The 11,923-nt window shown below is 35.9% G+C and overlaps 1 long non-coding RNA gene across 1 annotated transcript; it reads right to left on the bottom strand.

Moving 5' to 3' along the window:
- Positions 1 to 5,418: 5,418 nt before the first annotated feature.
- LOC133523642 (uncharacterized) lies at positions 5,419 to 7,857 on the bottom strand. The gene is made up of 2 exons (XR_009800257.1): positions 6,459 to 7,857; positions 5,419 to 5,929 (listed from the first exon to the last, which is right to left on the bottom strand). It is a non-coding gene; the product is annotated as an uncharacterized LOC133523642 (long non-coding RNA).
- Positions 7,858 to 11,923: the final 4,066 nt, after the last annotated feature.

Raw genomic sequence — 11,923 nt, 5'->3', positions numbered from 1 at the left:
GACCCCTGTCGTGAGTTTAACATTTTTTCCCCATCACAAAAAGTGCACAGCGCTGCTAAAGAAGTTTTCACTTCAAAAATACGCCACACGACACGCACTTGGCCGATTTTCTATCTGTATTTATTAGAAAGGGACGGATACTGTCGCGGCGCTACTGTGCTAAGCCCAGAGAGTCTTGTAGGCCACAATTAAAACTCACAGCATATGAGTTACTCCGTGAAGGTGGCATTTTCAATAGTGCCGAATTATCGGGAACTCATAAAAACAAATATATAAATAGTAGTTATAAGAACCGAACCTTATTCTCAAAAGGATATTAACAAACTTCCCTGAGGTAGATATATGAGAATTAATTATGTATGAGTATCTATTCAATAACTCTTACGTTCTTGTAGTAAACTCACAATAGCCCAATAAAATTGATAAACTACAGATCTCCCGAAGAAATAGGAATGTGGTTTTTCTTTGCGCGGCAACAATACTCTCGGGATAGAGCATTCAGTATACGAAAACCTGTATGCCCGCAACTATCTTACAATTAAAGTTAGCGTATCTGTAACTACCCCCTCTGGGGCATTCTTTCGGGCTTATGTATAATGACTATCTTGTATCCCTAGTTGCTTTTGGTCAAAGAAAAGTACTTTACTCGAATAGTAATAACATAATTTAGCTTATCTAGCTAGTAACTGGGTCAGGCTGAAAATTGAAGTAAATACACCTGCAGAGTCATATCTACACAAAACATGTGTAGCGGTATAAGATTACTTTAATTTAGAAGTAATTCAATTTTGACATGTAAATTGACGTTATGAATATGAGTAAGACATACCCATTATCCCTGAGACCTTATCCGTCCGAGTAAAGTTTTGCTCAAGGAACTTAGCAAGTCATCTCATGAAAGCAGAAACGAAATGACGAGGGCGCCATAAAAAGTGTTCTAAAAGAAGTACGTCGCCAGAAAAAAACGCACTAAGGTATGCACTTGGGTGCTTCTTGATAGCGATTCGTACAATTATTCTGAACAAGTTTGTATTGGAGTATTTTTTATAATATTTTATGTAGTAATAATAAAACGTAATCTTAACCTGCATTTTCACCTTAACGAAGAAATTCAGCTACTTCTTGCTCGCGATTACCTATATTCCATATTGGAACTAACTATCTTTTGAAGATTTTCCATATAACGAACGTTGTCGTAGTTTTCTTTAGTACGACTAACTCATATAAAAGTTAGCGTAGAGGCTGACAAGCTGTGCTTTTTCTAGTTCGGGAGGCATGGCGCGGGCGCCCTGCCAACTGGGGCGTTTGATTGCATGTAAGTATTTCATAGAATTTGCGACGTGAACATGTTATTCGCTGGCACTCGAACGGAATTTCATTATTATTTAAACGTATTAAGCTACCTAATGAGATTTCTGGCTTAAGCTTTAACCTACTTTAAGTTAACCTAGATACTATATATATTAAGTTTTGATAAAATATTTACCCATATTTGCGTTGCAATGCTTTCACATACCTAACAGCAAAGGGCACAAAGACTTTTGCAGAAAATATTTTATCATCATGGTTTGAAATCGCCTTGCATCATAGTTACAAAATACTCCTAGCCGCAAATGTGCGATATTTGCCTAGGATCTAGTTAAATATTTTCCTCATGATTTTTTACACTTGTTTTTCACTAATATACGGCCCGATTCGAAGAATGAGATACGATAACGATTAGTTCTGGTTTAGATAAATTCTCATTTAGATATCGTTTGTATGTCGTATAATTGACAGAAGCAGCTCGATCCGGGCAACCGATGTCACTTAGACGTTAGAATATCGTAGATAGATCTTATTGGGATCAGAGCGGAATAGAATTAACGTCAACTTTTTGACATGTCGTTTAGTTATCGATCTTTTAAATATCTTTCCAAGATTTTAAACGTGTCTTAATCATTCTTCGAATCGGGCCGATAGTAACATTTATGAGTATGTGATTTTGTCAATGTAGTTGTCTACTTACGTCGTACACTTTAATTATTTACTCTGGTGAATCTAGTAAATGTTGCAAGTTTACATACGATCTTATCTATTAACATAACACGGCACCTCCATATAAAGTAATCGTATTTAATAATAGTTTTGTAGGTTTATTTATATGTAATATTTGACTTTTAAGTTAAATTATTTAAGAATCTCTCCTGCAGCAACATATATGCAGTGTTGGCCGATTGTTAATTAAAATTGAAAATTAACAATTCCGAATTAAACCATAAACCGTAACGGACGGTTCAATTTGTAATGGTTAATTTTCAATATTTTCATTTTTTTTGCGCAATAAAGTTTAAATAAATTAATAAATAAAGTTACAATTTCAAAATCTAACCCACACAGACAAGTGACACGATAGTATAGATACGAGTAGTAAGTGGAAACTACCCAACAGTCTACGAACACGTTTTCGAACACGAGTGAGCCTAATTAGAGCAAGTTGGCAACTCCGTCTAAATACTTGCGAACGAATCGCTATCGACTGTGTCCAACTGCGCGTACATTTTTAATTAAGTACTTACAAAAGAAATAGTTCGCATGAATTATAGGTTAATTATGTACACAGCCCTGGTTATTCAGTTCATGTTTTTTTAATAAGCCATTTCTTTTTTTAATAGGTACTTGTAAAAAAATTGTGGTCCAACGAATAGTGCTTTTGTGAAAATGTTTACTAATAGCATTTCCATTATTTTGAAAATTCAAATAATAAGGTAACTGCGGGTAACCTGCCTGCAACTTTTTGCCATTATCCCCATACAATGAGATACTACCTACTTTACGAGTGAATGCGTAGATCATATTTAACAACTCCTCATTAAGGGATCGACCCCTAAACCTAGTAAATATTTTTACTAATTATATACATTTTGTTTAATATTATTTTATTAATTTGTTTATTCTGTGCGTAGGTATTCTATCTAATAAAATGCTTTTCCATCACTCTCACATTCCGGATCATTATTAATATGGTTTACCAAATAAATAGGCTTTAGGTATTAACATGTTCAAGTAGAACCAGTATTATAGTGTAAAATCATGTTTGTAGAAATTTTACAAACCCGATTTTTTTTATTGATTTCCACCAATTACAGTCAAATAGCCATAAAATCTCTATTTCGTATGATGCTGCCCGTTAGAGAAAAGCTTTTAAACTCTTAGTTTCTTTAGTAAAAGTTATATTCGCTATCATATATATATACATTATACGTATGAAAATGCTTTTGTCGTTTCAAGATTGGATCTTAATAATACTATATATTTCCACGCTCTTATGTGCTCAAAGTACTGATATGTATCTGTAATTATTAAATAAAGACCGAGTCCAATGATCTATAAATCAAAAATATCAATAACTTAATAAAATGCGCTTGTAAATTACACTAAAGGCTTATGCACATTGGAGGCATTATTAGAGGTAGAGTTTCGTCACGTGCAGAATTGCACCTAGATTCCGTCGTACAGTGCATTTCAATTAAGATCCCGCCTTTATCATCCCATCCCAGCGAATATTCTAAAATGTTTAATGAATTGCGTGTGCGTCGTTTCGAATATCTAGAACTGTGAGAACAGGTAATTATATCGGCTGAATTGGTAATTAATAATTCAGCTGATTACTATTGACCCATTTGCTGAATTTCATTCTAAAGGTGACAGTCCATTTCTGACCGCAGCTGCACTACTGCTCCGACATTACTGCAGCGGCCTGATCGTGTCGGTGTTATTGTCAATTTCCATAGTAAAATTAATGACGGTACCGACTGCACGTAATATGGTAATTTTAACGTATTTCCGACCGCAGCTGCACTACTGCTCCGACATTACTGCAGCGGCCTGAATACGTCAGTGTTATTGTCAAATTCCATAGTAAAATGATGACAAGACCGACTGCACGTAGCATGGTGATTTTTAGTGTTTCGTGTACATACGACCGCAACTGCAAACCGCACGTCAAATCTTTACAGAAATGTCTTTGGCCACAGATATTAGTAGATCTAAGCAAAGAGGATATAACCACTACAATATAAGGAGTTTATTACACCCGCGGATAAACAACCCCGATAGTTTCTGTGTTTCGCGGTAGTTCCTCTGTATCTTGGCGTTGCTCTTATTGTTTTTGTTTAATGTTTCCTGATAAATTCATTTTGCCTACCTTGAAAATCTTAATTTGAAAATCGTATATTTGGCTCTCTATCGTTCTTGCCCTTTCGAGCTTATAGCTGTTCTCGGAAAACTACGAAAAAAGGAAAGAACTGTTTATTTAATGAATTTATCAGGTAACTAATAATAGTGAAAAAACTGGAAAACTAGTTCGCCTTTGTATTAATGATGAGTGTTTTTTTCCTGTTTTGTGTTCATTTTTGTACAATAAAAAGTTTTACTACTACTACTACTAAATTACAGGACGCACTTATGTGTTAGAATAAGATCGATGTAGGTATGCTAACCATTATCGTACAATCATGTACACATAGCATAAAAATGTGACAACATAATATTTCTATGATGATTCTAATACTGAACGGAGTGGTCGTATGGAATTTCCTCTCCCTTTCCTCTTTCTCTTTTTCCAAATTTTGACTGAGAAAATGTTTCGAATGGAATAGCTTACTCTGTATCCTCTATATTTGTGTTAGGATACTACGAAACCACAGTAGATTACATTTTTAGTGGCAACAATGGTCGCGCACTGTGCGGCTTAAGAGGAATTTCCTCCCGCGGGCGCTCCGGCTTTAGTATGAGCTCCCTGCCGAGGTTTTTCTGAAGGTCTACAGTAGGGGTTCTTGAAAAAAGAAGTGTACAGGTTTTTAAAGGGTCGGCAACGCGCATGTATCACTTCTGGAGTTGGAGGCGTGCTTAGGAGTTTCAGTGACGCTTATATTTAACAGGATTAATTACTGAATTCTCGCTGACAGTACCGTGGCACAGTGAATTTGGCGTGATAAAATGTGAAAGTGTCGTAATATCATATTATATACACCGTGGGTTGGTAAAATCCGACAGATCTTAACCACGCATTCCTGAGGATCAAAAAATGTTTAGTAAAATTCGGAAAAAAAATGTTCTGTTTTTTTTAGCCGATTTAAAAGCCATTTTCTGCACACAGCACGTTATTTCTTTCTACATCTTGGCGAAAAAAAAAACATTACAACGAAGATGTAAAGTTTTCTTAATTCATCTATAGATCAAAATTGCGAGTGTTCTTTTTAGTTGAGTAATGTTTGTCAGAAGGTATGACTAAACCAAGTCACATAAAGGCAGCGCCGCAGCGAAAAAGGCGTTTTTCACAAAGTTATAGCAGAAACAAATTTTCGCAAGAATTGCCATTATCTCTGAAAGAAGACCGATTACAGAAAATTTGTATGATATTTTAGCCTCTAAATGCGATTAAGAATACAACTTTAAAACTATCAGGTTTTACCAGCCCACGGTGTATAATATCGTGACACTTTCTCACTTTGTCATTTCAAAGCCATTTTTGAGATAAAAGAAGCAATAATTCAGTTGTATTACCTAGAAATACAAAAGGCAAAGTTGTTGTTTAACACCTCATGGTAGCATATGGATACTCAAACGTAAGAAAAATTACAAAATTGAACCACAAGAGAAGCGACAGCGGTTTTAAAATAAAATTGTATTGACAGTTGCGGGGACTTCAAGGCATGAGGGTTAAACAAACTTTGCTACAGAGCGCAACACGAATTTATTTTATCACACCATCACGAGGAAAATATTTATTATTCCAATTAATTTATTAAATATTCTTTCTATCAGCCCCTTGGCTAACGTAAATAGCTTTCTTCATAAAAGATTTCTTGTCTCGCCCATCAAGTTTTATATGGTCTAGTCATACACTGTATCTGCCACGACCACGAGTGCCGTCACCCATGGACACCTGCAACACAAGAGCGATTATAAGATTTAAATTTGTGCTTTAGTTTGAAATAGGAAACTGGACAATATTAAGTGTAAATTGCGTAATTATAGCTCTTACAAATCAATTTATTCGTTTATTCTTTACTTTTAGGTAACTAATGAAAGATTGGTTTAATATGAAAACTCAGAAAGATAAATCTGTAATATTTTGCTGAACGACTGCATTGGAGAATTTATTTTGTCGCATCGCCATCTCCGAAACCCACGAATCCCTTTGCAAAAATAAAGTAAACCCGGGATAAAAGAGCCTACCTAGCTTTTTGAGGGGACGTTTATCGCAGACTTCTACATCCAGGCGGTACTAGGCCACTAAAAACGTGCAGACACCACCGGCTGGATTTGGCTGCATCACGTGATGCAAGTGGATCAAGTGCGCATACCGTATCCATCACGAGCAACATGAGTCCCGCTCTCGTCGGGTTGCTGTGGGCAGTGGTCACGCATTTAGTCAAGAGGATGGGGAAGATAATTTCAAAATGTTAACTTACCTTAAGTGAAGAAATATTTCTCCTCTGCATTCATTTAATTTGAGTAATTTGGTTGTATTTCTTCAATTTGAAGTTAAATTGTTATTCATTTAATCGGCAAACAAACGATCACCAACAATATCTGGTTTTTTTAATAATATTGCGTAGCTGCCTTCGACTGAATGTGACTTTTGTAGAAAGGCAAACTGTTTTTCGTTTTCGTGTACCATGTAGCATTATCGTCACTTACTTCTTCTCGTAAAAAATACAAATAAGTAAATTAGTAATTTTATTTATACGTCTGACAGTGACATTATTCATTGACTTTGGCAATCAACTGACGAACGCTGCCGCGACTGCACGCCGCAAACAGCAGCAGTCGGCCGCTGCAGTAATGTCGCACCAGTAATGTCGCAACGGTAGTGCAGCTGCAGTTGGAAATGGACTGTCACCTTTAGTTGCGTTCTAGTTTGCTATACCAAACTTAATGTTTAGCGAAATGATGCTACGTGCATAGCCAAATTTAATTAACGCCTATATGCCTTTGATGTGTGTGAGAGTGTTCCATAAATTTTGCATAATAGAATAATAGTGATTGCGAGATGATTGTGTCGATATGATGACTGTTATGTTACAATAACTAACGCCCCTTTCAGACAAGTGAAGTGTGAGAAGCCGGTCGTATTACGTAGTCACGGTCGAGGTACCCAACTTGACCACCGATCCCGACATGAATGACAGATAAATAAAACAATTTAAGGTTTACATGCGGTTACATACGGCCCGAGGCTGTAGTCTACAAAATAACGTCATGTGCAATATAATAAAATCATTTATACTGTAACTAGGAAACAAATTTTTATTTTCTTAATATTTTAAGTTGAAGCACTAGTCAGACATAATATAATCACTTTGTATACAATATTTGAAAGGCTTATTAGCGCCTCTTTTTAGTCATAACTAAGGTACAGTATGACTATTGTGTTCGTAAGAAAGAAGTTGTAAAAGACGCTGCTTCTATCCGAGCCCAAGCACTTCGTTTTTTAAACTGCCCGTAATCCATAACCTAGTCTTGACGTAGACTTCATTTCTTATGAATTTGCATATTTACGTAATGTATATAGTAAACTCAATACATATGTAACAGCTAGAGGGCTGATATAGATCAACACAACCAATTAGCTGAGTGTGGAATAGGCTGTAATGCAATATCATTAATTATCAAATTAGTTAGACATATAACGTTCTAGCCAATCATTTAAGATCCATATCTTGATGGATGTAAAGTACAATACATAAATGGAACCAATTTCATTAAGAGATTCAGACGTGACCTACATGATTTAGTAATTAATTAGGTATTCGAATACGATTACCAAAAAATATTTATTTTATCCATCCATCATCGAAAGTGATTTAGGTGTTGTAGTTGTGTACAATAAATAGATACTGTTAGTATGACCATTACGACAACACAAAACAGCATGAGGCACAAAGTACCTACCTACGTAGGTTACTAGATAAGTTTTGCAATAGACAAATATGAAACAAAGAGGTGGCCTATCACATAAACTATATTTCCATAGATAATGATTGGCCAGGAAACATTTACTTTCTTTTTACATTTACTTATAAAAAAATCAAAACTTTGTATGAAATGAAAATATTGTATAAAATATGCGTAAATCATCCTTAGCCCACGCCGACGTTGTCAAAGTTTAAATCTATTTTTTAATAAGTAAATTCAAAAAGAAAGTAAATGTTTTCTGGCCAATCACTGTCTATGGAAATAAAGATTTAAAAAGCATATGTGAAAAGGTGGCCTATCACCTTTGTTTCATATTTGTCTATTGCAAAATTTATCTAGTGACCTGTATATACACAAACGACCAGCTACTTTTGAAGCTGTCTGCGCTGGAGACAGGGCAGCAAATTCATGCCATTTACTCAGTACCCTTCCGCATAACTTATTAAAATGTACTCGTACAGACAGAGTAATAACTTTGATAAACAGTTTCAATAAGAGCGACCTCGAGGGAACCCTTCCATAACCTCTAAAATATGTGGTCTGTAGTCAAAACTTGCGTGATTTTCCCAGAGACTGGTTATTGTCAAAGTTGTTTCCGACTCCAGAAAGTTAGTTCAGTTTACATTTCGCTATTCGAATACTAAATGCGGTCGCTCCGAACTTAGCAAATTAAGGAATCTCCTCGGAAAAACTATCGAACTCCACCTTTTAAATGGTAGACTTAGAAGTTTGCTGCTTTACGAGGCAGACGGAGATACTAAATGTATATAAATTAATTAACTCGTTTAAAAGTTTCGACAGTTTAAAACGGCAAAAGTGTAAAGTGACCCGGGCGTGCAGCGATCTGTTTATCTTAATCTAATTCTACCTAATCGAATTGTTAGTAAGTCGTGCACGTACGCACTGAATAATAAATGAATGTTTACAATATTATAACTATACTTATAATTTACACATTAAATGCAGACAAAAAACTGGTTAATTAGGTATTAAAGTGAAGCCTTATGTCAAGGCTATAAAGACGCTGACGACGGGAAAGTTTTTGTAGCTATATCTGAACGAATACATATGTTTATCCTTTTTAGCCTCCTTACATATTCATTAAAATATATGGAATCACGGAAAGGAAAAATAAAATGTTTTTCATTATGGAATTCTTATTCCCGTTTCATTTACATCCAATATTGTGTCTATTTCCGTAATAAAATTTCCATATATGCTACGTAATAGTCTGTAAAATATTTGCGATGGTTTTCCCCTGGGCCCAAAATCAACGGTCTACTTTCCTTTTCATCTCTATCTGAAGTTCTTACCTCACTTTTTATACTTCAGAATCTGATATTCACATGATTTACGTGAATATAATTCTGCAACCCAAGTTAAAACTAATTAAACAAAACCAGAGTCTTTAACTTAATAATTATGATTTTAACAAGCAATTTCTAACGAGATTACTTGAAACTCTTTGGGCGTCTTAATAACATCAAAAACTTTTGCTGTACCTACTATTTTTTATATTTAGAAGCTAAGTTGAGACTTATTTTCTTAATTTTGGATTTGAAAGTTCTTTTATAATTTTAAATATACGTAATTCATCAAAACCGCAAACATTCTTCACTTAAAAATAATGCATACCTATACTGGCAGTTCTGCAAAACTACAGCTGCCATACCCACATCCGGGAAATAGCCGCGAAAATAATTATCTGAACGAACAAAAAGCAAAACCTCCGCCATTGCTGTATTGTGTCGGGCTTTAAAGTGCGCATATTTATTTCCATCTAACGGCCATACTGGCTCTTACCCAGTTAGGTTAAGGGTTAAATTGGCTTTACCGTTAGTTTAACATTGCTGGTCCGTTTCGTCGGATGTCCGGTAGGGCAGTCTCTGCACGCCGGAGGAGCATACAGATAAAAAAAATTACATAGATTTGATATCAACACTCGTTTGTGCGTGGGTCTTGCACTTGCATAGTATACGAGTGCGAGCAAACACTAGTTACTGAGATAAATTAAAACCTATGTCAGATTTTAGAAATCTGAATTTGTCTCTCGGTCCAAAGTCAATTAACTAAGTATGAAATATGCAAATGGAGTAGGTACAGTTTTTTCCATGCCCGCACGCTTGGCTTACATGCATCAAATATCAAACAATTGTTCGAAGACAGGGACAATCGCGGCCGGAAGCATTTACTCACTGTTGAAGTACAGTCGGTATTCCGAGATCTCGGTATTTCGAGAGCTTTAGAGATTTGCAAGAAATTTATAGAAAAGGACAGCACCTGTAGTCAGCGTATCGTCAGTGATGCCAACAAGCGTAGAGGCAGCACAAGCCTTTTTTGCTGCAGGGTACGAAAGATGCGAAGTCAGTCGGCTGACGATTGAGTTATTTTCAAAATAACCCGGAATTTTCTAATACTGTCTTCGGTTACCGCCATAGTATCTCATGAAAAAGAACAAGCTAATACAATTATTTCCCATATTTTTTTTTATACCACGTCGGTGGCAAACAAGCATACGGCCCGCCTGATGGTAAGCAGTCACCGTAGCCTATGGACGCCTGCAACTCCAGAGGTGTTACATGCGCGTTGCCGACCCTAAATAATGTAATTTTATTCCGTAATTTTTCTTTTTAATTAAATCAAGTACATGTTATATGCATATTATCTCATTATTTCATCCCTAGAATAACATTTTACTCCATTTTAATAGATTACTAAAAATAATTCGTAGATTTGCGAGATCCCACAAAAGACCGAGATCTTGCGAGATTGGACCTCTTAAATCTTACAAATACCGAAATTGATAATTATGCTGCAAGATTGCACTCCCTTGTCACAATGAATCCTTTGCTACAACTGTGCTTGTATGACTTGCACAGAAGTAAGAACACACTTGGCTATCACTGAAAACGCCTGCCCTTTAACCTAAATAGTTGTCATCTCAATATGACAGCACTATAATTTGATGCCGCTCACCTACCATGTCATATCAGAAATCTTTATAGCACTACAAAGTACAAATTTCAATAAATATTAAACACAGGTATTTGCATTTTATACAGAAACTACTTTTACTGACTAAAAGCAAGTTGACGATAATGCTCCTTTGCTAGAAATATACCTACAATTATGAATGCACTGGCTTCTACGATTTCAAGCGTGTTTCCATAATTGATGCTAAAAGCCTATAATTATGGAAATTAACATGAGATTTGGTTTGGTTTAATTGGTATTTTTTGTAGGTACTAGGTATTTATGAACCTTTTTAGCACTATAAAGTATAATAAAAATATTAATATTATAATATTAGCCACCTATATAACCAGTAGGTAGTTGCAATTAAACGGAACAAGTAGCGGTGATTCGGGAGCGGTGCAGTGTAAAATGAGCGACGTAATTATTGCCAGCATTGTTCGCAGATAGGGACAATCGCGGCCGGAAGCTTTTACTCGCTACTGTACATTCGCGCACACAGATCATAATGGGTAAACTTCAAATGACGACGTAAGAGCGACTAGTGTCAGTGCCTTTCACAATGGAATTCAACAATCAACATGGAGGCCGAATTCGATTTAATATTTTGTTAAGTTTTTTATCGTGTTTTGATACGACCTCCACAATCTGTGTCGCTGATTGGTGTGTCCGGATTTAGACGCTTGTTGCTGCGCGTAAGATGCCTAATAACATCAAAAACACGCCCGATTTCGTGGAACAAATAAGAGTTGGGTAGGGTATCTTCTTTGCTCTTGGAACCGATAGGCACTGGTTTAGAAGGCTCTTGACTGGCAATCACGTCATGAAATATATAATCGAGAAAAAGACGAAGAACACTGAGTTAAGAGGAGTACTAAGGGCAGTGCAATACACGTCTTTGGGTAACTTTGTAATTTTTGGGGCGGGTTTAGCAGTCGACGTCTTTGATAAAAATTACAATTAGCACTCGAAAAATTGCTCATGT

The sequence above is a fragment of the Cydia pomonella genome, chromosome 12, assembly GCF_033807575.1.
Source record: "Cydia pomonella isolate Wapato2018A chromosome 12, ilCydPomo1, whole genome shotgun sequence".
Classification (NCBI taxonomy): Eukaryota; Metazoa; Arthropoda; class Insecta; order Lepidoptera; family Tortricidae; genus Cydia; species Cydia pomonella.
Note: the sequence above shows the minus strand (reverse complement) of the source record. Positions and strands in the feature narration are given on the sequence as shown.